Raw genomic sequence first — 22,715 nt, 5'->3', positions numbered from 1 at the left:
ACTCTTATTCATGTACTATAGGTTTTGAATAAAGTTGTAATTTTTTGGAAATCATTAAAAAAAGTCTTTATGAGAAAAATGATTGCTTCTTGACATCCACTGGAATTTAATAACCTTTAGGAACAGGTCTGATATTTAGGGACCATCATTCCTGAAGCTAGGTGCACAGGCGATAAAGTGGCACAATTGCTAGAGCCTTGGACTTCCAGTCAGGAACATGTAAGTTCAAATCCAGCCTCCTCTACCGTTTAACAGCTATGTGACTCTGGGCAAGTCACTTAACCTCGGTTTTCTTATCTGTGCAATGAGGATAATAATAGCACCTACCTCCCATGTTTGTTGTGAGAATAAATTGAGATGATGTTTGTATGGTGCTTTGCAAAATTTAAACCACTATATAAATCCTATTATTACTATTACATGAGCCAAAAAGTGAAGGAGGTTTGTTACTTTTACTTAAATATTGTGTTTAGTTTCCATAATTTTTTATTGGTCACACACCACAACTCTTAAAAATGATTAGGGGGCTAAAAAATGTGGGTGAGTGTCTTTGACCTTGTGCCTGGGGTCTTTGGTTTAATCTTCATTATGTTCAAGGAGCAAGACAGCTGAGAGTCCAGAATGCTTCTAGTCCCTGGAGCATTCCAAATCCCATAAGCCTTTCAGCCTTTTAGAATGCCTCTGCCTCACTAAAATTTTACTGCTTGTTTATTTGTAGCAAAAGGCTATGAGGTTGCATAACTCCATGGTAATCATCAGATGATTCATCTAGCTTCTTGCTAAATGCAGTACCCTATGTATAATTTATTTTTCATCCTAAGGTTCCAATCTGCCTTTCAGATAATTCATCTTTTGGTTTAAAGACAAAGGAAGACAATAGGAAACTATGTTCCTCTGTCGATCTCTGTGGTACAATAAATGCTGCGATTAAATTGGTGACTCCCAGAATCCTGGAACTGTTTTAACTGGAAAGATTTTTTTCAGGTCCTTCCTCCCCTCACCCCCTCCAAAAAGTTAAATGTCATCATTAGTAATGCTTCTGAAATCAATTAACTGCATCTCACAACTAATGGAGTCTTTCACTGGAGGGTTTTGATGTATGCCTTATGTTGATTTCAAAAGTTTTTTGCAACATGGAATGGAATATTGTTTTTAGAATTTTATTTCTTCTTCATGGTAGGAACAGAGTTTTGATCCATGTAATATCTCTTCATCTCACAAAAATCTTAGATTTACATATTTGTGTCTGTTTATAACTGACTGTTTTTTGTTGGAGTTTGTGGAAGGGTGTGTGTGTGTGTGTGAGTGTGTGTGTGTGTGTAGATGTGTAGATTCTGGATTACAATCTGGAATCTGCATGAATTCTGGATTCTTTACTGCTTCAGAAAAAAAATATCTTTTGACAGAACTAAGGATAAAAGTAAGTATGTTCTGTATGTAAACAATGTAAGATAATACATTTAGAGCTAGAAGGAAAAGTAGAAACCAATGGGTACCATCACTTTACTCTGCAGACAAGGCAGATGACTTTTCAGTGAATCTGCATTTGTCTCTTCACTTTATCTTGATGATTACAAAGCTTCTAGACTTTTCCTTCAGTCTTCTCTCCCTGACATCTGCTCTCTGGCCATCATCTCCATCCCTCTCTTTTTAGAATCTTAGGCTCTACCCCTGGATCCCCCTGTCCCTCCGCACCCATCAACTCTGATGGGTGAGTCTTTACCTTCTTGCTGGAGACCAGCCTCCATATCATTTCTTGTTACTGTGCTGCCACCTGGGTACCATACCACCTCCTTTAAAAACATTATTTATTTTATTGTAGGATTAAGAAATAATTTTCCCCTTCCATATCTCCTCCTTTTAACTACCTCTTCTTATGATAATTTCCCCATTAGAATGTGAACTTCTTGAGAGTAACCACTCTCTTGTTTGCTGTAAGGACTGTAAATTCTCCTCTTAGCACAGTGTTTAGCACATACCAAACTCTTAATAAATTTCTCTTCATCCATCCATCTATCCATTCATTCATTTATCTATCTTCAGACACTCCTATTTACCCTTACACTTTAAATAGTTCACGTTTTGTCTTTAGAATTTCATTCTTGAGAGTTCCCTTTCTTTCCTCAAATAACTTTTCAAGGATATTTTTAGATAATGTAGATAACTGAGGTCCTCCATCACTATTATAGTATATCCTTGTGCCAGGCTTGTGATGTATTTCCTGAACTCATCTGTTTCCTCTTTGTGGCCAGTGGTCTGTAATATGCTTTGATAAAAAACACCTAGGCACTGGTGCCTAGCACATAGTAGGTACTTAATAAATGCTTGTTTACTTCTTTCTGCTAGGTTTTCTCCTGATCCCAAAACATCCTGTTTCCCTGTAGTTCCTCACTTTTCTCAATGAGTGTATAGTGTTAATATATAAGATATCCCAAAAATCTTAAGGTAATTTTAAGCTTTAAGAGTTTAAAACTGCACTGTCTTCAGAATACCCTATACAATATACTATGCCTCTATTTTCCTATCAAATCTTATATTCATATCAGTTTTTTTACATGGAAGTGAAAAAAAAATCCTTAACAATCCTTAACAATTCCCTCTGTCTCTTCTCAGTATGGTACATAGTAGGTGTTCATAAGAATTCGGTTCTTAGGTTCCTCAAGATGTACTGTAGTATTCACTTTATTGGTTAAAACTGGAGCTTTATCTCTAGTTGCAAAAAGTCTCAAAAATCTCTATGAAGTCAAAGTAGAATTGAAAGAGTCTGGGGTTTTCTGGTGGAATTTTTGTGAGGTTGATAGCAAAATGAAGCATTTAGAAATCACTCACACCAGTGAAATGCTTTCATGTGACAGTAATAAGGATATAGTAAAAGGGCAGATTGGCTCTGAGTTGTTTTTTTTTATTTTCAATATTTCCACCCCACCCCTCTCAATTAATTTCCAACCTTGAAAACAGTTTCCTCTTTGCTTATGGATGTCCCTATTAACAGAGAAAGCTTGACTGGTAGCTACAACAACTTAAAGGAGATGGGATGATGATGTGTTACTGGCAAATAGCTATTCCAAGGTTGCTAGCATAATGCTACAGCATGAATAAGAGCCCCATTTGCCATTCTCTTCTTCATTTAGCACCTCCTGTGTAACATTTTCTCCTGACCACTCCAATCCATCCTCCATTCAGCTGCCAAAGTAATTTTCCTAAAGTTCCAGTCCTACCATGTTATCATCCTACTCAGTAAACTCCAATGCCTCCCTATTACCTTTTGGATCAAATACGCAATACTCTGTTTGGTGTTCAAAACCCTTCTTCCTCTGTCCATCTTTCCATTTTTTAAAAAAATATCTTGATCTTCACTCCCAACCTCACCATGTACTCTGTGATCCAGTGCCACTGGCCTCCTTGGCATTCCACAAACAAAGCACTCATCTCTTGGATCCAGATATTTTCAGTGGCTGTGCTCCATGCCTGCAAGGCTCTCCCTGGTGGCACAGTGGATAGAATGATGGGCCTGGAATCAGAAAGACCTGAATTTAAATCAGAAGTCAGACACTTATTATCTCTGTGACCCTGGGCAAGTCACTTAACCCCTGTTTCCTCAGTTTCCTCAGCTGTAAAATGAGCACAATAATGACACCTATAAATGAGATAAAATTTGCAAAAGTGCTTAGCATAGTGCCAGGCATATAGTGGGTACTATATAAATGCTTATTCCTTCCTTTTCCTTCCCTTTTGCCTCCTGGCCTTTCCTAATTGCCTCTTAATTTTTGTGTTGATTATTTTTTTATTTGTCCTGCATATACCTTATTTCTATATAGTTGTGTGCATGTTATCTTTCCCATTAGACTCTCTTCTCTGTTTGAGGGTAGGGGCTATCTTTTGGCTTTCTAGGCATTCTCTCAGTACTTCCCACAGTTCCTGGCATATAGTAGGTGCTTAACAAATGCTTATTGATGGGACTATATACTATCAGTCAGCCAGTAAACAAACATTTATTGAGAATTTACCATGTGCCAGGCACGGTGCTAAGAGCTGGGTATACCAATAAAAGCAATGAACTAACAATTTATTGTAGATATTACCTTCCCAGCTTGGGGGGGCAGGGAGGGATGGTATACAATGCTCTTCTCAGAGAAACTCACTTTAACATGAGTTGTATTTTAAAGATTTCTCTCCAACAGAATTATAGAGGTTTTGTGTGGCCTGCTATATAAGACAATACTATCAATAAAGCCATTTCGGAAAGTCCTCCCAAGAAGTGTGAAAACAACTTGAGGTTTACATCAAACTTTATGGTTTGTTTTTTCTTTCCAGAAAATAGTTCAGTAGTATAAATTGGAAGCTTAAATAGAGTTATATCAGAATGGCTTCTCACAAATTTCTCTCTTTAGTTAATTTGTCAATTCTAAGAGTTTTCCCTGGAAATCTTAAAATATGGTTCATGACTAGATCATTAACTTTGCCCAGTTGTGGGCAAAAGGACGCTTAGATTCTATGTCAGCACTCAGCTAACATATTCTGAATATATTGTAGTCTCCTGCAGGGAAAAATTGGGAAAGCATAAAGAACTTAGGGTAGCCCATTAATTAAAAAACAAAAGAAAAGAAAAAAAAAACCTTTCCTACATCCAATGAAATTCACCTTCCCTCCTGGGAACCTATCCAGTCCTGCAGACTTATGGCAGCACTACCTTATAAGTTTGGAATCTCTGATGAGAAGTGGATTTTAAGAGATTGTTTAAAAATCAGTTCATCAGATTTGAAAAGTCCAAAAAGCTCACCTTCCCATCCCCCCCCAGGAACCTGGGTCCAGGAAATTGGCATTTTCCAAAGACCTTCCTCACCTCTCTAAAAGGTCAGTTTGGGTACTCCCAGTCTTGTGATCCAAATTTTCTCCTCTTCTCCCCAGAATTCTGGAACTTTCTAAGGATTTGCATCTCAGGCCCCATGGTTCTCTCCTGGAGCAGGAGGCTTCCTTCTTCACATCTGTAATCTCTGGAGTCAGGGATTCCTCTTCTTTCTACTTATACCTGCTGTCTCTGAGCTGAAAGACTCTGCTCTGGCTTTTCCTCTCCTGCTTTTCTGAGGTGGCAGGCACTTCAAGAATACTTGTTGATCTGACTTATGACACTGATGAAATTTAAAGTGGGCTCTGGTTTCAAAATCAGTGATGTTTCCATTACACAAGATTATCTCTCTTTGAGCTTTTCAAGGTCCATATAAATTGGGTGGGATATAAGACCACAAGTATCACCACTACTTCTACCTATAACAAATGAAAAGCAGAAGAAATTTTAAAAATCACATTCATAATAATTATGAAAGTTGTCAAATGCTCGGACACTAACCTACCAGTCTACACATAAGAAAACCATAAAGCAATTTTAACATAAATACAGGAAGAAATAAATCTTTGGAGAGTGCCTTAGCAATCATGGCTAGGACAACATGGCTAGAAAACAGCAAAGATATTAATACTAGCAAATTAGTACATTGAGAGCAATAAAAATTCTGATGCTCGACTTTATAGAATTAAAGTGATAACAAAGATTATATGGAAATAGAAACATAGAAGAATTTCAAAAGGAATTATGGAAAAGGGGTGTAAGTGGCAACGCATCATAAATAAGAAATAACAACACAGAATGGGAATAAAAGAAACTACCGTAATAATAGATAACATTTATATAGGAGTTGTTAGGAGCTGGGCATTACTATGCTAAACACTTTAGAATTATTATCTCATTATCTCACAACAACACTGGAAGGTAGGTGCTGTTCTTATGCCCATTTTCAAGATGAGGGAACTGAGGGAGAGATTAAGGGACTTTCCCAAGGTCACACAGCTATTAAATGTCCGAGGCCCAATTTTGAACTCAGGTCTTCCTGACTGTTCTATCCACTGTGCCACTGAGATGCCCATAACAAAAAAATCAGGAGTGAAAAAGAAATGGGATTGGTCGTTAACGTCAAGAACAAGACCTGTATAGACCTCATATTCTACTGGTATCAAACTGATGTCAAGAGAAAGCAATTGGTCCCCTTTGATAAACTGAGGAGCACACATGGATGAGAGGAAAGAAGGTATAGATTGTTCACCACCTGCAACAGTGGAGGGAGCAAACACATGGAGATCAGAGCTACTTTGATTTTGAGAACTTGAACCGCTTGAAAAATCCCTCATATTCTTTAGCGTACAAATATGTTATACAAATTATATAAGGATATAAATATAAATGATACAGATCATACAAAAATATAAATTTAAAAATCCTAGAGAAACAACCTTATATAGATGAAGTTGGGAACTATGGTTTGAAATGACTAAATTTAATTCTGGTGGTCCTATGGAGAAATATATATTATTATACTACTGGTGGAGCAATGAATTGGCTCAGATTTTCTGAAAAACAATATGGAATTACATAAAAAACCTTTTCATATCCTGTTAGGATATTTTTGACACCAAGGGCCTATATGTACAAAATAGTAATTCCAACATGATTTGCAATATATTTTTTTGAATGGGACAATCTATGTGCCCAAAAGTTGGATAATAGCTAAACAAATGGTGGTATGTGAAATTTGTGTTTTACTGGAACTATCAATCAGTCAATGAACTAACATTTATTTGGAGCCAGTATGTGCAAGGTCCTTTGCTAGGTAATTTCACTGGTTTTAAGTAATTCCTCCAAATGGAGATCAGAAATTGCTCCCTAGCCTACAAGTGTTGAAGAAGTGAATCAGAGGTGAATTAAGTGGCTTCATCAGGGTTCTATAGCCAATAGGTGTTAAAGGAAGGCTTGAATCCACCTTTCTGATTTCCAGATTTAGTATGTTCTTTATGTACTACAGACTACACCATGCCATAAGGAAATAAAATATTTGAATAGAAAGAAATATGTAAAAGCATAGTGGGAAGAAATAGACTTTGAAAATAATATTCACCCTGAGGTCAGCTACACAAATAATTTTAATAACAATAACCATAAAATTTAGAAAAATGAATGCAAGGAAAAGTTCAGAGAAAGACAAAAAAAAACCCCAAACCCTAGGATATTGTTGTTACTATCTTGTTCAAGTTAATATATTCTTTTAAAAATGTACATAAGGAAAGGTTGTGGGTTCATTAGAAATGGTCGTGGGTACTTTAGAAATTTTTTATCATTTGTCTGGGTGCTTACTTTTGTTGTTCATTACTAAGTTTAGAATTTTCTAAAATATTTAGACATAATCCCTTTGTCTCTCTCTCTCTCTCTCTCTCTCTCTCTCTCTCTCTCTCTCTCTCTCTCTCTCTCTCTCTCTCTCTCTCTCTCTCTCTCTCTCTCTCTCTCTGTCTCTGTGTGTGTGAAAATCCAAAAGTAAAGACAATCCTAGTATGACCTCATATTTGTATAGCCCTTTTTATTTACTCTTCCTGTCCCCTCCCTACCACAGGCATTTTCATATACACTATCTCATTTGATCCTAACAACAATCCTGTGAAGTTGGTTGCTCAGGTGTTATTATCTTCGTTTTTAGAGCAGGAAACTGGAATTTGCTGAGAGGTTAAGGAAAGTTCACCAAGATAACCAAATAAACTGGTATGAGAACCAGGCAGGTGCCCAAGTCCAACTCTTGGCAGCCATGCTTTCCATCCTATTTCTGGGCATTCTCATGAAGTTGTTCATCCTTGTAGGCAAGCTATCCCTTTGGTCACCCAATCCTTGGCACATAATGCTGAATGATTGGTTGATTCAGGACAGAAGAACAACCAGTCTTAATCTACCAATTCTAGGCATCTAAGAAAAAGTCTGGTTATATCCCAGGCTTCATACACTTAGAAATGGTGCTGTTCATTCGCATTGCTGTACCAAGACTGGACAGATAAATGAAAGACAACTCCATAACGAAAAGCTTATTTTACCAAGGGACTAAAAGTGTGATCTACTGAAGTTCATGGAATGGTATTTTCAAAGCTTTCTAGCTTGCTCAGATTGAGGGTCCAGAATTTTCTCTGCTACCAGAGGTATTCTCAGCAAGACCTTGCACAATAAAAGGCTCATTACTGAGCTTTTCACTTTCTCCAAAAACTTCTAAGATTTAGTAGAAGGGCAGAAGAGGCCCATCTTAATTTACCCTGGAGAATCTGTGACTGGTGCAGAGGCAGTAAGAATAGAATCATTTATTAGCAGTGGGTGGTCCTGCTCCCTCCAGTTTTCTAGTGAAACAGCTGCAGAAAAGTCTTCACAAAAGAAGTTGCCTTCCTGGCAGCCTGGCTGGTGAGGATCAGTGAAAACACCTGTGTCCCATCTCAGAGCATCTGTACTGCTCTTCCATTTCCAGCAGATGTTGCACACCAGTTGCTTGATTCAGGGTGTCTTGAAAGAAAAAAGGTTCATGTTCAAAAGTCTTCAGCAGACTAAAATAATTGTCTTTCTTTTTTAGGACTTTCTTTTGATCTTTCTTACTTCCTCTGATTTGCAGTCATTTTCTTTTCATGTTCTAGAGTCTCATGGACACTGAAAAGTGATGCAGAAATAATCTATTTAGCTGAAGGCATAGCATTTGAAGTGTTGGTCAGTTTGTTTGGTGAGCCACATGAAGATAATATGGTCATTTCCTGCTATCTAGAGAGTCTGAAAATTGGACCTACTTCTACATGAAACATGTAATCTATTAAAACCATATAATCAGTTTTGATTTAGCCTTTCCCAAAGGTTAGAACGAGAACTCTAGAAACTCTAAAACAAAATGTAAAGATAGACTCATTGGGATTTTTTTAAAGTATCCAGATAAAATGAGTTGTATATCTTCAAAAGGTTAAAATGGATGGCACATCTCTCTCTCTCTCTCTCTCTCTTTCTCTCTCTCTCTCTCTCTCTCTCTCTCTCCCTCCCTTCCTCCCTCTCTCTCTCCCACCCCCAAGATAACTGGAGATTTTAAAAGCATGGTTAAATAATGGAAAGAATATTGGACATAGAGTTAGCACCACTGTTATACAATTGTGTGGTTTGTCCTTTGTTCTCCAAGGGGACCATGACATCAGGGAGATGATAACATGACTTGCAATTGACTTTGTTTTGAGTAAGGGAGGACTGTACAAAGTCTCCAGCTTCACTTTTTCCTCCAGAGCCATTTTGGTCCAGCGGCCAGATTTCTATCAGGACAACTTTAGATAGCTCAGGATGCAATGGGAGACCTTGGATCTTTTAGGGTAAGATCTTTTCAGGTTCTCACTTTGAGTGAGGCAATGTCCATTCAGTGAATAGGTCGTTGTACAATAAAAGTCAGAAGAGTTAGAAGTCAGTGGAACAGAAGCTGGGTATCATTATAGGCTTCAGTGAATCAATAAGACCTCAGTTTCCTTATCTGTAGAGTGAAGAGTAGACCTAATGATATATAATGTCCTTTATAGTGCTACATCCCATGATCTTCTGACCTTAGTTTAAATCCCAATTCTGGCTTTAATTAACTGAGTGAACAAGACTCTCATCTTCAATTTCTACATTTGAACAATTGGAATAACTACAATAATGATATAATCTAGAGGGGTTTTTGAGGAAAGGCTTTGTAAAACATATAAATATCAGTTATTATTACATTGTAAATGACAATAGAGAAGAGGCATTAATACTTGCTTTGCAGCTATACTCTCAGGACTGTAGACCTTTCCTTTTGATATGCATCTGAAATCTTCCACATTTATTATCTACCCCATTAGAATGTGAGTCCTTGAGGTCATGAACTATCTACTTTTCTATTTGTATTCCTAGCAGTTTGCATGACGTCTTATGCCTTGCATACAGTAAATGCTTAACAAATGCTTCATACATTCATTCTTTATATCTCCAATACAGGTGAATTCCATTTTAATTTTTTTTATGTTTCTACCCTCTTCCTTTCTTACATTCTTTACCCTATCATTAAGTATGAAAAGTAAAGCTGAAAAAAGGCTGGGCAGACACTATATTGCTGAAGAGAAGGATATAGCAAATTAACTTAGGTGAACTATTATCAAAAGGAGACAGGCAATCTACTGCTAGTGGTAGGTCATAGTCTCATAAATAGACTTTAGATTTGCTGCTCACCTTTGAATTTCATGATGTATTCAGTCATTTTTCAGTCATGTCCAACTCTTTGTGACCCCATTGGGGATTTTCTTGGCAGATACTGTAGTGGTTTGCCATTTTATTCTCCAGCCCATTTTAGAGATGAGGAAACAGAGGCAAATAGAATTAAATGACTTGCCATGGTCACACAGCTAGTATGTGTCTGAAAACAGATTTGAACACAGGTCCTCCTGACTCCAGGGCTAGTGCTCAAGCCATTGCACCAACCAGCTGCCCTCCGTGTTGTATAGTAGCACAAGAATATGAAATGAAGAAGAAGAGTATGGGGATTTAAGTCACAGTGGGTCAGAATTCTTCTGAAGAATTCTTGTATACCTAGTGCCTGGCACATAATGGGCAATCAATAAGTTCTTGTTTATAGGCATGCTACAATGAATTCTTTCGTCTTATGAAGTGATCAGTATCACCAGAACCATAAAGCACTAAGTGTATGTTGGACATGACGTACTAGAAATAGTCCTGTTATATAATAAGTGCTTAATGAATGATAGATTGATTTTGAGTTGGGTTTCAATTCTGGTTCTGCTATTTACTACTTGTGTGAGCTTCAGCAAAGCACTCCATCACTTGGTTTCCTCATTTGTACAATGAACAGGTTAAACTTAATTACTATGATCTCATCTAGTTCTAAGCCCTGTAATTCTATGAAGATGGGCTAGTTGCCATTGACTGCTGCTAAACTGAAAGAGAGTAGACATCTGCTAAACTATGCGTGCTATGGTTCAATCTGAGATAGTAAAAAAGATTAAAAATTTCCTTAGCATTACTTCTGATCAGTCCTGTTCTCTTCTCCTCTTAAATTATCTGTCAAATGAGATAATTTTGGTAAAGAGCTCAGCACAGAGTAGATGTTACATAAATGATCATTTCCTTCCTACCTCATGGAATTCCCATTCCCTTAATTCTACTCTTTTTCCAGATAATGTAGACTTGGAGAAGAGAATGATCAATTGAGTGTTTTTCCATGTTAGTTATGCTCATTGAGCCCAACACTAATAACTTTAAAGCTGAATTGGCTGAGGAATATATTGAATTTTTAAAAAGACTCAGTTAAGGATGTCCATGATGATTGGTGAAGCCATGATGGGCTGCTCCCATATATACTGAGGGTATCTTCAAAGGGCTTAGGTGTCCTCTATGATGTGCTGGTAAGAATGTAAAGTACATATCAGTTCTTCTCTAGAAAACAGGTGGCACAGCTGCTTTATTAACCAGAAAGGAGAATACCATTTTGCAGAAGGTAATATAGCAGATAGGAAGAAAGGAAACACTTCACACATCCTCTTGCCCTGTCTTTGACTTTTGCCTCTCTTTTCTTGCAATTTTAATAACACCTTACATTTTTTTCAATTCTTCATACTAAAAGACCCTCTTTTCTTGACCTCAGAATATTGAAGTAATAAATACATCTAAACAAGGAGGAAAAGATGGAGTCAATCAAGTGAAATCTTATTTCCCCTTATGGTGTTTGACTGCATTTCATGAGGAACCTTGTTTTCTCTCAAAAAGCATTAATTCCTGTGTGTGAGGGAGACTGAAACAGTGAGGGGCAGAGACAGAGACAGAGAATCTTTGCATTTCCTTTAAGGTTTTGTAGTATAAGGTAAAATAAAGATCCTTCAAAACATCCTTACAAGAATGTGTCTAGTGTTTATAATTCTGTTTCTGGGGGCTCCAGTTAGATTTAGGGTGACATGGTGGTGCTTGAGTCCTAAATAAACTTAACAAACATTATCACCATTTATTTATCAAGGTACCATCATGCTGGCCTACTCCTCTCCCCTTTTCAATGGATCATAAGGTAGGGCTGAGATGGTTTCCTCTCTTTCCTAGCCTAGAGAATTTTCTCTGAATGTAACTCTAAGACTTAAGATAGAAGATGGAGAGTTGCAAATCTCCTAAGGACCAAACAATGCTGAAGTGTCATCTTTACAATTCCTCTTGACAGAGCTTTGGTTGGTTCCTGACCACTACTTTATTCAAGTGACATCAGGACTATTTTTTTTTTACTTTCTGAAATTCAGTAACTCTTGGTTGAGGTAGAGAAAAGGGACTTATTTATTAAAGGTGAGAAGCATTCTTTCCTCCTCACCCAAACATTCCCATATTTTTCTAACTTTTCTTGGCTGCTGAATAGAACTCTACAGCTACACTCAGGTTTCTGAATAATTACCCACTGTCCTATTCCCTCTTGGCGAGATCAACAACTTTGGGAAGGTTGTCAAGAAAATTCCTACAGTTTAAAGGAGGGAGAATGCCAAGCAAGCAGGTTTCTTTGGAATCCCTCCTCCTCATGAATGTATATAATCTGCAGTCACGTCATAAGCACTCTCCCCTGGAAATGAAATCATTGGGTGCCACTTTGGCACTTGTTACAACTAGACAGTACTTATTTAAGTTCAAGAGGAAAGAAAAAATTTTAATTAGTAGTTCTAATTTGGTGTTTTATTACCTTCAAAAAAGAAAAAGGATAATATATAAACAGTTCCTTTTAACCAGCTAGGGACTTGACCAAGGGAACGCAAAAGAAACTTTGCAGTAGGGGTGGAGCCAAGATGGCAGAATAAAAAGATGCACATACAGTAGCTCTTCCCCCACAGCCCATAAAATACCTGTGAAGAAAGACTCTCAACAAATTCTAGAGTAGCAGAAGCCACAGAACATCTGAGTGGAGGAGAGTTCCAGCCCAGGGTGACCTGAAAGGCCAATGGGAAAGGTCTGTCACACCAGATGCAGGGCAGAGCCCAACCCAGCCTTTAGTTGCATGGCAGGGTCACCAGGAAGAAGACCTGAGTCAGCCTCAGGGCCAGAATCCCTAGCATCAGGAGAGGTGGTTTGAAGATCCCTCAACCCACAGGTGCCAAAGGTCAGTGAGAGGCTTTTTTCAGCTGACAGAGAAGGGAGCAGGATCTACACATAGCTCTGGCCTCAAGCAGCGGCAGCAGAGGCCACATCAGGAAGCAGCAGCTCCCCCACCATCCTGCATCCATTGTTGGATCATAAAAACCCTGAGGGAACTGAGCAGCTGATTCCTACCTCAGCCCTGTGTGGTGGCCCTGCCCCCACCTAATGCTCCTGGGGACATTGAGCAGCTGATCTTTATCTCACACTGAATGGTGGTCCTGCCCCAGCCTAAAGCCTCTGGGGGAATTGAGCTCCTTATCTGAATCTCAGTCCCCAGTGCTGGCTTGGTAGAGCTGGAGGACAGGTGGTTGTGGAAAGGAAACTCTATTACTCACAGATTCTGGGCAAAAAAGTTTCATATTGCTCCCAGACCAGTGTACACACTTGACTGTGCCACCTTGGAGGAATTGAGATCTTACAGATCCCCAGAGTATACCCTACTCTTGACAAAGGACCCAAAAGTCAAGTAACCGGTTGGGAAAATGTCCAAAAAGGGGGAATAAAGTAAGACTATAGAAGGTTACTTTCTTGGTGAACAAATATCTTCTCCCATCCTTTCAGATGAGGAAGAACAATATTTACCATCAGAGAAAGACATAAAAGTCAAGGCTTCTGTATCCCAAATATCCAAAATAATATTCAATGATCTCGGGCAATAGAAGAACTCAAAAAGGATTTTGAAAATCAAGTAAGAGAGGTGGAGGACAAATTGGGAAGATAAATGAGAGAGATGCAAGAAAATCATGAAAAGCAAGTCAACAACTTGCTAAAGGAGACCCAAAACAATGCTGATGAAAATAACACCTTTAAAAATAGGCTAACTCAATTGGCAAAAGAGGTTCAAAAAGGCAAGGAGAAGAAGAATGCTTTAAAAAGCAGAATTAGCCAAATGGAAAAGGAGGTTCAAAAAGCTCACTGAAGAAAATAGTTCCTTAAAAATTAGAATGGAACAGATGGAAGTTAATGACTTATGAGAAACAAAGAAATCACAATACAAAACCAAAAGAATGAAAAAATGGAAGATAATGTGAAATATCTCATTGGAAAAATGACTGACCTGGAAAATAGATCCAGGAGAGACAATTTAAAAATTATGGGCCTACCTGAAAGCCATGACCAAAACAAGAGCCTAGACACCATCTTTCATGAAATTATCAAGGAAAACTGCCCTGACATTCTAGAACCAGAGGGCAAAATAAATATTGAAAGAATCCATCAACCACCTCCTGAAAGAGATCCAAAAAGAGAAACTCCTACTGTAGCCAAATTCCAGAGTTCCCAGGTCAAGGAGAAAATATTGCAAGGAGCTAGAAAGAAACAATTTGAGTATTGTGGAAACACAATCAGGATAACATAAGATGTAGCAGCTTCTACATTAAAGGATTGAAGGGCGTGGAATATGATATTCTAGAAGTCAAAGGAACTAGGACCAAAACCAAGAATCACCTACCCAGAAAAGCTGAGTACAGGGGACAAAATGGTCATTCAATGAAATACAGGACTTTCAAGCATTCTTGATGAAAAGACCAGAACTGAAAAGAGAATTTGACTTTCAAACACAAGAATCAAGACAAGCATGAAAAGGTAAGTAGGAAAGAGAAATCATAAGGGACTTATTAAAGTTGAACTGTCTACATTTCTACATGGAAAGACAATATTTGTAACTCTTGAAACTTTTTTCAGTATCTGAGTAGTTGGTGGGTAAATTATCTCATAAAAGAGGCAAGAGAAAGACTTTTCAATGGAAGGAAAAAGGAAGGAGGTGAGAGAGAAAACATGAAGCTTACTCACATCACTTTTGACTCAAGGAAGGAATAAATACACACTCCTTTTGATATGAAAACCTATCTTACAATACAGGAAAGTGGGGAGAAGGGGATAAGCAGGGTGGGGGAATGATGAAAGGGAGGGCAATGGGAGGAGGGAGCAATTAGAAGTCAACACTCTTGGCGAGGGGCAAAGTAAAAAGACAGAATAGAAGAAATGGGGCCGGGCAGGATGGGATGGAGGTACATATAGTTAGTTTTACACAATATGACTTCTATGGAAGTCATTTGCAAAACTACACATATATGGCCTATATTAAATTGTTTGCCTTCCCAATGGGGATAGGTGGGGAGGGAGGAAGGAAGAGAAGTTGGAACTTAAAGTTTTAGGAACAACTTTTGAGTATTGTTCTTGCATACAACTGGAAAATAAGAAATACAGGTAATGGGTACAGAAATTTATCTTGCCTTACAGGACAAAAGAAAAGATGGGGATAAGGGAAGGGAGGGCAGATTGGTGGTAGGGATAATTAGAATGCTCATCATTTTGGGGTAGGGGGAGGGGAGAGATGGGGAGAATATTTAGAACTCAAAATCTTGTGGAAATGAATGTTGAAAACTTAAAATAAATAAATAAATTTTAAAAAAAAGAAACTGCAATAAATTCTCAATGATCTGTCTTAATGTGTAGATCTATTCTTGTGTATCTTGTGAACAGAAATGAAGGCCAAAGAATAAGTACAGAATGTCACAATAGGGAGAAAGGCTCTTATACACTGAGACAGCAAAAACTAAAACACAATATAACATTAATTATTACAGTTAAAAGGAGTATGTCATTTCTGATAACTTAAGAAAGACATTCAAAGTCTAATTTTAGTTACATGGTTGAAGGAAATTATTGAGATGAAGAGTTAGCCATTTGACTTCCATTAGTAATGACCTTTCCTTATTTGAACTTTATCTATTGTAATCTTACCCTAGGTGGGAGAGACAGCTGTTACTCAACTTCTGAGGAAGAGACAAAAAGAATTCAATGCCTATAAAAAGAAAGGGAAGCTCATAAAATAGTATTCTGATTAGGACTGAACCTATAAATAGGAGGAGGTAGTTGCTTATGTAACCCCTTAATGGCAAGGGGGTTGAAAGGAAGTATAGTTTTCCTAGCTAGGTAGAAGGAAGGACTGAAAGATCATGGAAAGGGGAAAACGTATAGGATGGGAATATTGGAATCCCAGTATTTGACCAACAATGGCTTTTAATAGTGAACAGTGGGAACCTGACTTGGCTGACTGATTGCTTAAATGCTGATCTGCCTGTAGAGAATTTGCTGCTCCCTGGGACCTAGTGAATTAATCCCCCTCCATACTTCTCTCTCCCTTGCCCCATTGCTGAAAATTGGAATAAGTTCTTGCTAACAATGAATAGACTATACTATGATGGGGGTAGAGTGCAGAAGGAGGACAATGGGGAATAATGTTAGACAATCTGCATCCTATACTGAAGACCATTCCCTTTCTGGAGACACGCAGAGAGACTTCATTTCTATAGGGAGATTTGAAGGATGCTGAGAAACTTGCCAAAACTCTTGCTGGCTTGCAATAGGGTTTGGAATTCCCATAACTAGAGTCCCTCTCTGAAGTTTAGCCTTTTATTTTATCAATAAGGATTTAAGTGTACAAGACACTCTGACAAGCACTAGAAACATAAAAACAAAAATCAGGAAGGCCACATTCTCTTAGGGAAATAGGACATAAACAGAGGCAAGTAAATATGAAATATATTCCAAATAAATAGAGATACAGTGTGGCAAAGTGGACCATGAACTGGCCTGACTCTACAGTTTCTTATACACATTAGGCATCTAACACTGGGCAAGTCACTTAACCAATCAGTTCTGGAGACAATATCAACCAACTGGTAAATATTTATTAAGCTCCTACTTTGTGCCAGGCACTGTGCTAAGAGCTGAGGATACAGAAAAAAAAGTAGACTAAAGATGGTCCCTGCCCTCAAGTTGCTTACAATCTAATGGGGAAGACAACATGCAAACAAATGCAAGGAAAGAAAGCTATAAACATGATAAATAGGAAATAATAAACAGAAGAAAGGTACTAGAATTTAAAGGCGTTGGGGATGGCTTTCAGTAAAAGGTAAATTTTCCTTGAGACTTAAAGGAATTCAGGGAGGTCAGTGGGCAGCAGAAAAGACAGCAGTATTCTGGGCATGGGGGAGAGAAAGAGAAAATGTTGAGAATCAAGAAATGTAGTGTCTTATTCATGGAAAAGTCAGGAGACCAGCGTCATGGAATTGAAGAGTATATGTCACAGAATAAAATATATGAAGACTGGAAAGGTGGGAGTGGACTAGGTTATGAAAAGCTATTAATACCAAACAGAACATTTTGCGTTTACTTCTGGAGGCAATAGGAAGCCATTACAATTTTACTGATCAGATGTTGGGAGGTGATATAATTGGAACTATTCTGTAGGAAAATCACTTTGGCGGAGGAATGGTGGATGGATTAGAATGGTGAGAGACTTACAATAGGCAGATTCACCATCAGGCTATGGGAATACTCTAGTCATGAGGTAAGGAGGGCCTACAATAAAGCGGTGACAATATCAGGAGAAATGAATGCATTTGAGAGATGTTGTAAAGGTGAAATCAAGAGGTCTTGGAAACAGATTGGTTAGGAAGTGAGAAATAATGAGAAGTCCAGAATGACTTCTAGGTTGTGAAGCTGAGGACCTGGGAGGTTGGTGTTACTTTCTACAATAATAGGGAAGTTAGGAGGTGGAGGTGGATTTAGGGGGAAAGACAATGAGGTCCATTTTGGACAGAGTGAAGTTAAGACGTCTACTGGGCATCCAGTTTGAGATGTCTGAAAGGCAGTTGGAGATCAGAGGTTGGAAGTGAGTAGAGGGTTTGGGGCTAGATGGGTAGCTTTTGGAATCGTCAATATAGAGATAGTAATAAAATCCATGTGAATTGATGAGATCATCAAGTGAAATATAAAGGAAGAAGAGAACAGGAATCAGGATAGAATCCTGAGAGATATATACAGTTAAAGGGCATGATCTGGAAGAGGATCCAGTGAAAGACCTAGAGAAGGAGTGGTCAGAAAGAGATCCAGGACAGAGTCATGTTCCAAAAACCTAGAGAGAAGAGAGTATCAAAGAAGAGATACTGAATAACAGTATCAAAGGTTCCAGAGAGGTCAAGGAAACTGAGGATTGAGGAAAGGCTATTAGATTTGACAACTAAGAGATCTCTAGTAACTTCTAGTAGTTTTGATGGAATAAGGTTGGAAATCATATTGTAAGTTGGTTAAGAAGAGTAAGAGGAGAGAAAATTGAGGCACTTATTACAGATAGCCTTTTTGAGTTCAGAAGAGATGTAGGATGATAGTTAGTGGGGATGGAATGACCTAGTGAGTTTTTTCAGGATGGGAGAGATCGGGGAATGTTTATAGGTAGAAGGGAATTAACCATTGGAGAGGGAGAGGTTGAAAATAAGTGAAAGAGTAGGAATGACAGAAGGAAGAATCTTTTGGAGATGGGATTAAATGGGATCACTTGAATGTATAGAGGAGTTGACCTTACTAAGAGTAAGGTCATTTCATCATGTAAGACAGAAGTGAAGGAGGAGATAGTGATAGAAAACCTCTAAGTGATGGGAGAGAAGGAAGAAGGAAGAAGAGGGAGCTCATAGAGAATGCTTTCCTTTTTTCTATAAAATATAAGTCAAGTTTCTCACAGCTGAGAGACTATGGGGAATGAGGCTTGAGAAGGGATGAAAGGATTTGGAAGAGTCATTGTGGAGAGTGAGATAATGAGTTGATAGTGGAGGCATAACAGAATTGCCCAGTGGCAATGAGAGCCCAATGGAGGTTGTGCAACATAAATTTGTAGTGAATGCTGTCAAAATGCTTATGTGATGTTCTGCATCTTGTTCAGCAGCATACATATAGGAGAGAAGATGGCACATTCATGATTGAAATTTTTCTGGGTGTACCTGAAAACATGATAAAGGGGGTAAGAATTTGACAGAGGACAATATAGAGCTGAATAATTCAAAGGATCAATATGAGAAGAGAAAGTAGACAGTGCAGGGGAGATGGCCTGGGAGAGAACTGAGGAGTCAAAGGATTAGAAGTTAAGGTATAGATGAAGAATGGGATTTTAAAAGGGAAGGCAGAGAGAGAAGAAAAACTAACAGACTATAAGGTCACACGAGGGGATTTCAGAATTCTTGAACATAGAAATGATACATTTATGGATCAAGGTGAAGGAGCAACTTATGGGAAGTGAAAAGGTTGAGGAAGTGAGTGGTGAGAGAGGAGAAGCAATGTATATGGTCTTGAATAGAGGTAGTCATTCAGAGGATTACTGGATCACAGGACCTTAGAGCTGGAAGGGAACTCAGAAGCCATTAAACACTTAACCTTCTCCCTCCCTCCATTTTACAGATGAGATAACTGAGGCCAAGGGGTTTTAATTACTGTTCTTGAAAAGTCTTCTGGTAAAAGGCAACTTGTGTTTGGAAGAGGTAGAGGAGATAGAAGTAGAGGAAGATAGGTAAAACAGCTGCATTCATTATTAGTTTTTCAAATTAGCTCACTAGCTATCACCTACCTTCATTCATTTGTTCCACAAATATTGAGGGAGGGCACCACAGGCAGGTTAAGATTTTTGGATATAAATAAACAAGTTCTGGGGCCTAGATAATGGGTGAACGGTAGAAAATAGTAAGGGAAGATGATAGTTCCTTAACCAAAGTAGACTTTAGAAAAGGGAGAAGAGTAAAAAACAGAGGATCTTGAAAACAAACTTCATTTGTAGCCTGGTTTTGCACAGGTTCAGGCCTGAGTCTGACTGCATAGTTTACTGATCCTAACACCAAAGAGGAGGGAGTTAACAGCTGTCAGGGTGGGCTGTTATGAAAATTAGCCAAGTGCTCCAGTTTCTCTAGTTACTCAAAGCTGTGTGAACAGCTGGTCCAACCTAGAAAAGTTCTGACAATAAAAGTTAGCCCAAGGGCATGGCAGTGGATGAAAGCTGTCTTGGCTACCAACTAGCTGATTTGGTGTAGTGGCTTGTCTGCTGACAACACATTCTAACAAGAGACAGTTAGCAATGGAGTACAGCCGTTCCTTCCCTACCTTCCTGCCTTCCTGCCATCCTTCCTTCCTTCCTTCCTGAATTTGGAATAAGGAAGACCTGGGTTTGAAATGAGTCTCAGATTCTGTGTGAGAATAAGCAAGTCATTTAACCTTAGTTCCCTCTGGCTCTGGGCTGTATGGGCTGGGCTGTTCAGGGAGGACTAGCATCTGGTGTGGTCTTTTAAGAACTACTCATTCGCCTTTGTTTTCCACCGGTCATCTGTGGCTCCAAGAAGCTGTAGAATGTTTAGCTGCCACACCCCAGTAAAATCATCTTGGCAGACAGGTTGAAGGTAACTGAAAGGCATCAAACCCATCGGTGAGTTAAGGGAACGTTGACTCCAAACATGGGTAGCATGAATGGGGAGATGAGAACAATTTATTCCAACAGCCACGAGGGTGGCTGAAGCAGGTGCTATGGAGCACTTAGAGCTTGGTCAGACATCTAAGATGCCAAAGTTACCCACTGCATCCTTGGATTAAGCCAGTCATTTTGACTTTTGTATTGCCTTTAGACTTATTATATGATTTTTTTTGAAAAAAGGATGAGTTTCATATCCATTTTTTCCTAGTGTGCTGCTCTATCCCAGGGAGTCAGTGATAGAATTAACTTTTTTATTTCCTTTTTATTTCATGTAATCACAAGCTACAGCTTTTGTTTTTCTCCCGAGCATCATTCTGGGGCAGGTAACTAAATAGCATTCTATTTAAGATGTATTATTCATATTTCATCCATCTTCTTATCACCTGAGGACCTTTTCCACAATCTCTACACATGTGAACAAAATAGCAAAACTGCTCCCCCATTATCAGGCTCACATGGACTCATTTGAAAGCATTGTCAATACTTAGCATTCAAACATTAGAAAACACAAATATATTTGTGGTTTTGGCTGGGAGGTTTGTCATTCAGTTAAAAGGCAAAAGATTAGCATGCAGCTTGAAGGGCAAAAGAAGAATGCCAACTTCCTTTTTTTTTTTCAGATAGAAGTCTTCCCTTATTCAAACTTTAACTTCTCTGAGGAGGATACCTTTCATTTTTGGGAAACAAGAGGGACATTTTTACCTTCCTGATCCTCTATGTTTTCCCCCCACCACTCTTGTCAAGAAATATTGCAGTTCTTCAACCTTTTTTTTCCATATCAACATCTAAAAGCCTGTTAAAGGAATAAAGACAAGATGACAAGATCCAAATCCTGACCAGTAGTGATAGGATTGTTGGGTAGAGTGGTAGCTCGCTAATAGCTTTATTATTTAACCATGTAAGCAAACAAAAGCATTACAGTTTAGAGACAGCTCTATATGGATCAGCTTTCAGCATGTAACTAAACCAGTGTGTAGAAACAAGTAATTAAAAGAATACAAAGTCCATAATCAATTGCACACAGGTTATCTTTGATTGCTCTCGCAAAGGACAAATTATACTTTTGCAAACCTGGAAAAAAATAGATTCTATTATCTTCAGAAATCGTTTTTTTTCTGCGAAAACAAAAATGTCCCTATTCCAGACCTCTTGATTTAATTAAAAGGACACAAACGTCAGATGATGTTGCAGCATATCAAATGTTGCCCTGGAACAACCGGGGAGTGAAAGGAGAGAATGGGAGGGGAGGGAGGGTTGGTTGGAAGAATTCCTTTTCCATAAAGACTAGTCTTTTTTTCCCACCCAGACCATCTGTTTTCTCATGGTCAAAAGCTCCATTGCTGGGTTGCTGGCATTGCTTTGCATGTCTTTGTGTTTGGGGGACATTCAATCTTGCATCTGATACATGCTGATCTGTGACACTTCTTAACAAATGAGGCTTTGTTTCTCACAAAGGGGTGCCCTGATAGGAACTGTAAACTGGGAGATTGATATCCTAGAGGAAAGGCAGCCTAGCTGACCAGGGACAGGAAACTCTCAGTAATGCAATGAAGCAGAAGGAGATCGTGCATATTCAGCCCTCTTGATCCTCCCCATCTTCCAGCTTACCTTTGTTGTCCCCCAGACTTAGTAAACTCTGTGGCACAGGTGCACTGAAGCCCAGCCAGATTGAGGCACATCGCCATTAATGGAGGGCTCATCATACCTTCTTTCCTAGAAGCTACAACTAACACTTGAATATTATTCTTCTTATGTTCAGGTGAAGTAATTGTGATTGCTTTAATGTGGCCACAGGGAAAATATTTAATCAGCAGGGCAGGAAATACTAGTAGGTCGAATTGCGATTTGGGGCACGGGAGGAGAGGAATACGGAAATGGTAGGAGGGAGGGGAGGGGAATAAGAGAAAAACTCTGAATGCTTTCTGGTTTGGTGCTTTTAAGGCTTGGCTCCCTGTAAATTCCCTGAGCTTCATTTCCTTAGTAATTCTGTCCAGCTGCCCTTGTCAGCTGGGCATGGATGTCTTTCTTATCCGTTTGGCAACTGGGAACAGAATTTATCGTTAAGGTGAGATCTAGCTTGAGATTAAAACCAAACAAAACCCTATATTTTAAAAAGTGATTGAATTGGTGCTAGAGAACCTAAGTAACTCTTTTAAAGTTCTGCAAAAAAAAAATACTTTTTGGATCAGAAGCTAAATTTCACTTTACCAATGCTGATAACTTTGAAGTATACCTTGATAGACTAATGATCTCATTATAAACACTGCTGCTCCTGGCAAAACCCATCCTGACTTTTTCATCAGTGCCTTTCTTATTCATGTGTTTCCTAGAGGCATTCTTCTCTTTTAGTTCTCTGGAAGCACCAAGGTCATTCTTTGCTATCCATTGGATGGTTTACATTCTCAT

General features: G+C 38.6%; 1 long non-coding RNA gene across 1 annotated transcript; it reads right to left on the bottom strand.

Annotated features, from left to right (window-relative positions):
- Positions 1-2,881: 2,881 nt before the first annotated feature.
- Positions 2,882-22,272, bottom strand: LOC140496942 (uncharacterized). The gene is made up of 3 exons (XR_011964457.1): positions 21,918-22,272; positions 4,844-5,265; positions 2,882-3,511 (listed from the first exon to the last, which is right to left on the bottom strand). It is a non-coding gene; the product is annotated as an uncharacterized lncRNA (long non-coding RNA).
- Positions 22,273-22,715: the final 443 nt, after the last annotated feature.

The sequence above is a fragment of the Notamacropus eugenii genome, chromosome 3 (assembly GCF_028372415.1).
Source record: "Notamacropus eugenii isolate mMacEug1 chromosome 3, mMacEug1.pri_v2, whole genome shotgun sequence".
In the NCBI taxonomy this organism is placed as follows: Eukaryota; Metazoa; Chordata; class Mammalia; order Diprotodontia; family Macropodidae; genus Notamacropus; species Notamacropus eugenii.
This window is presented reverse-complemented; position numbering and strand designations above follow the sequence as displayed.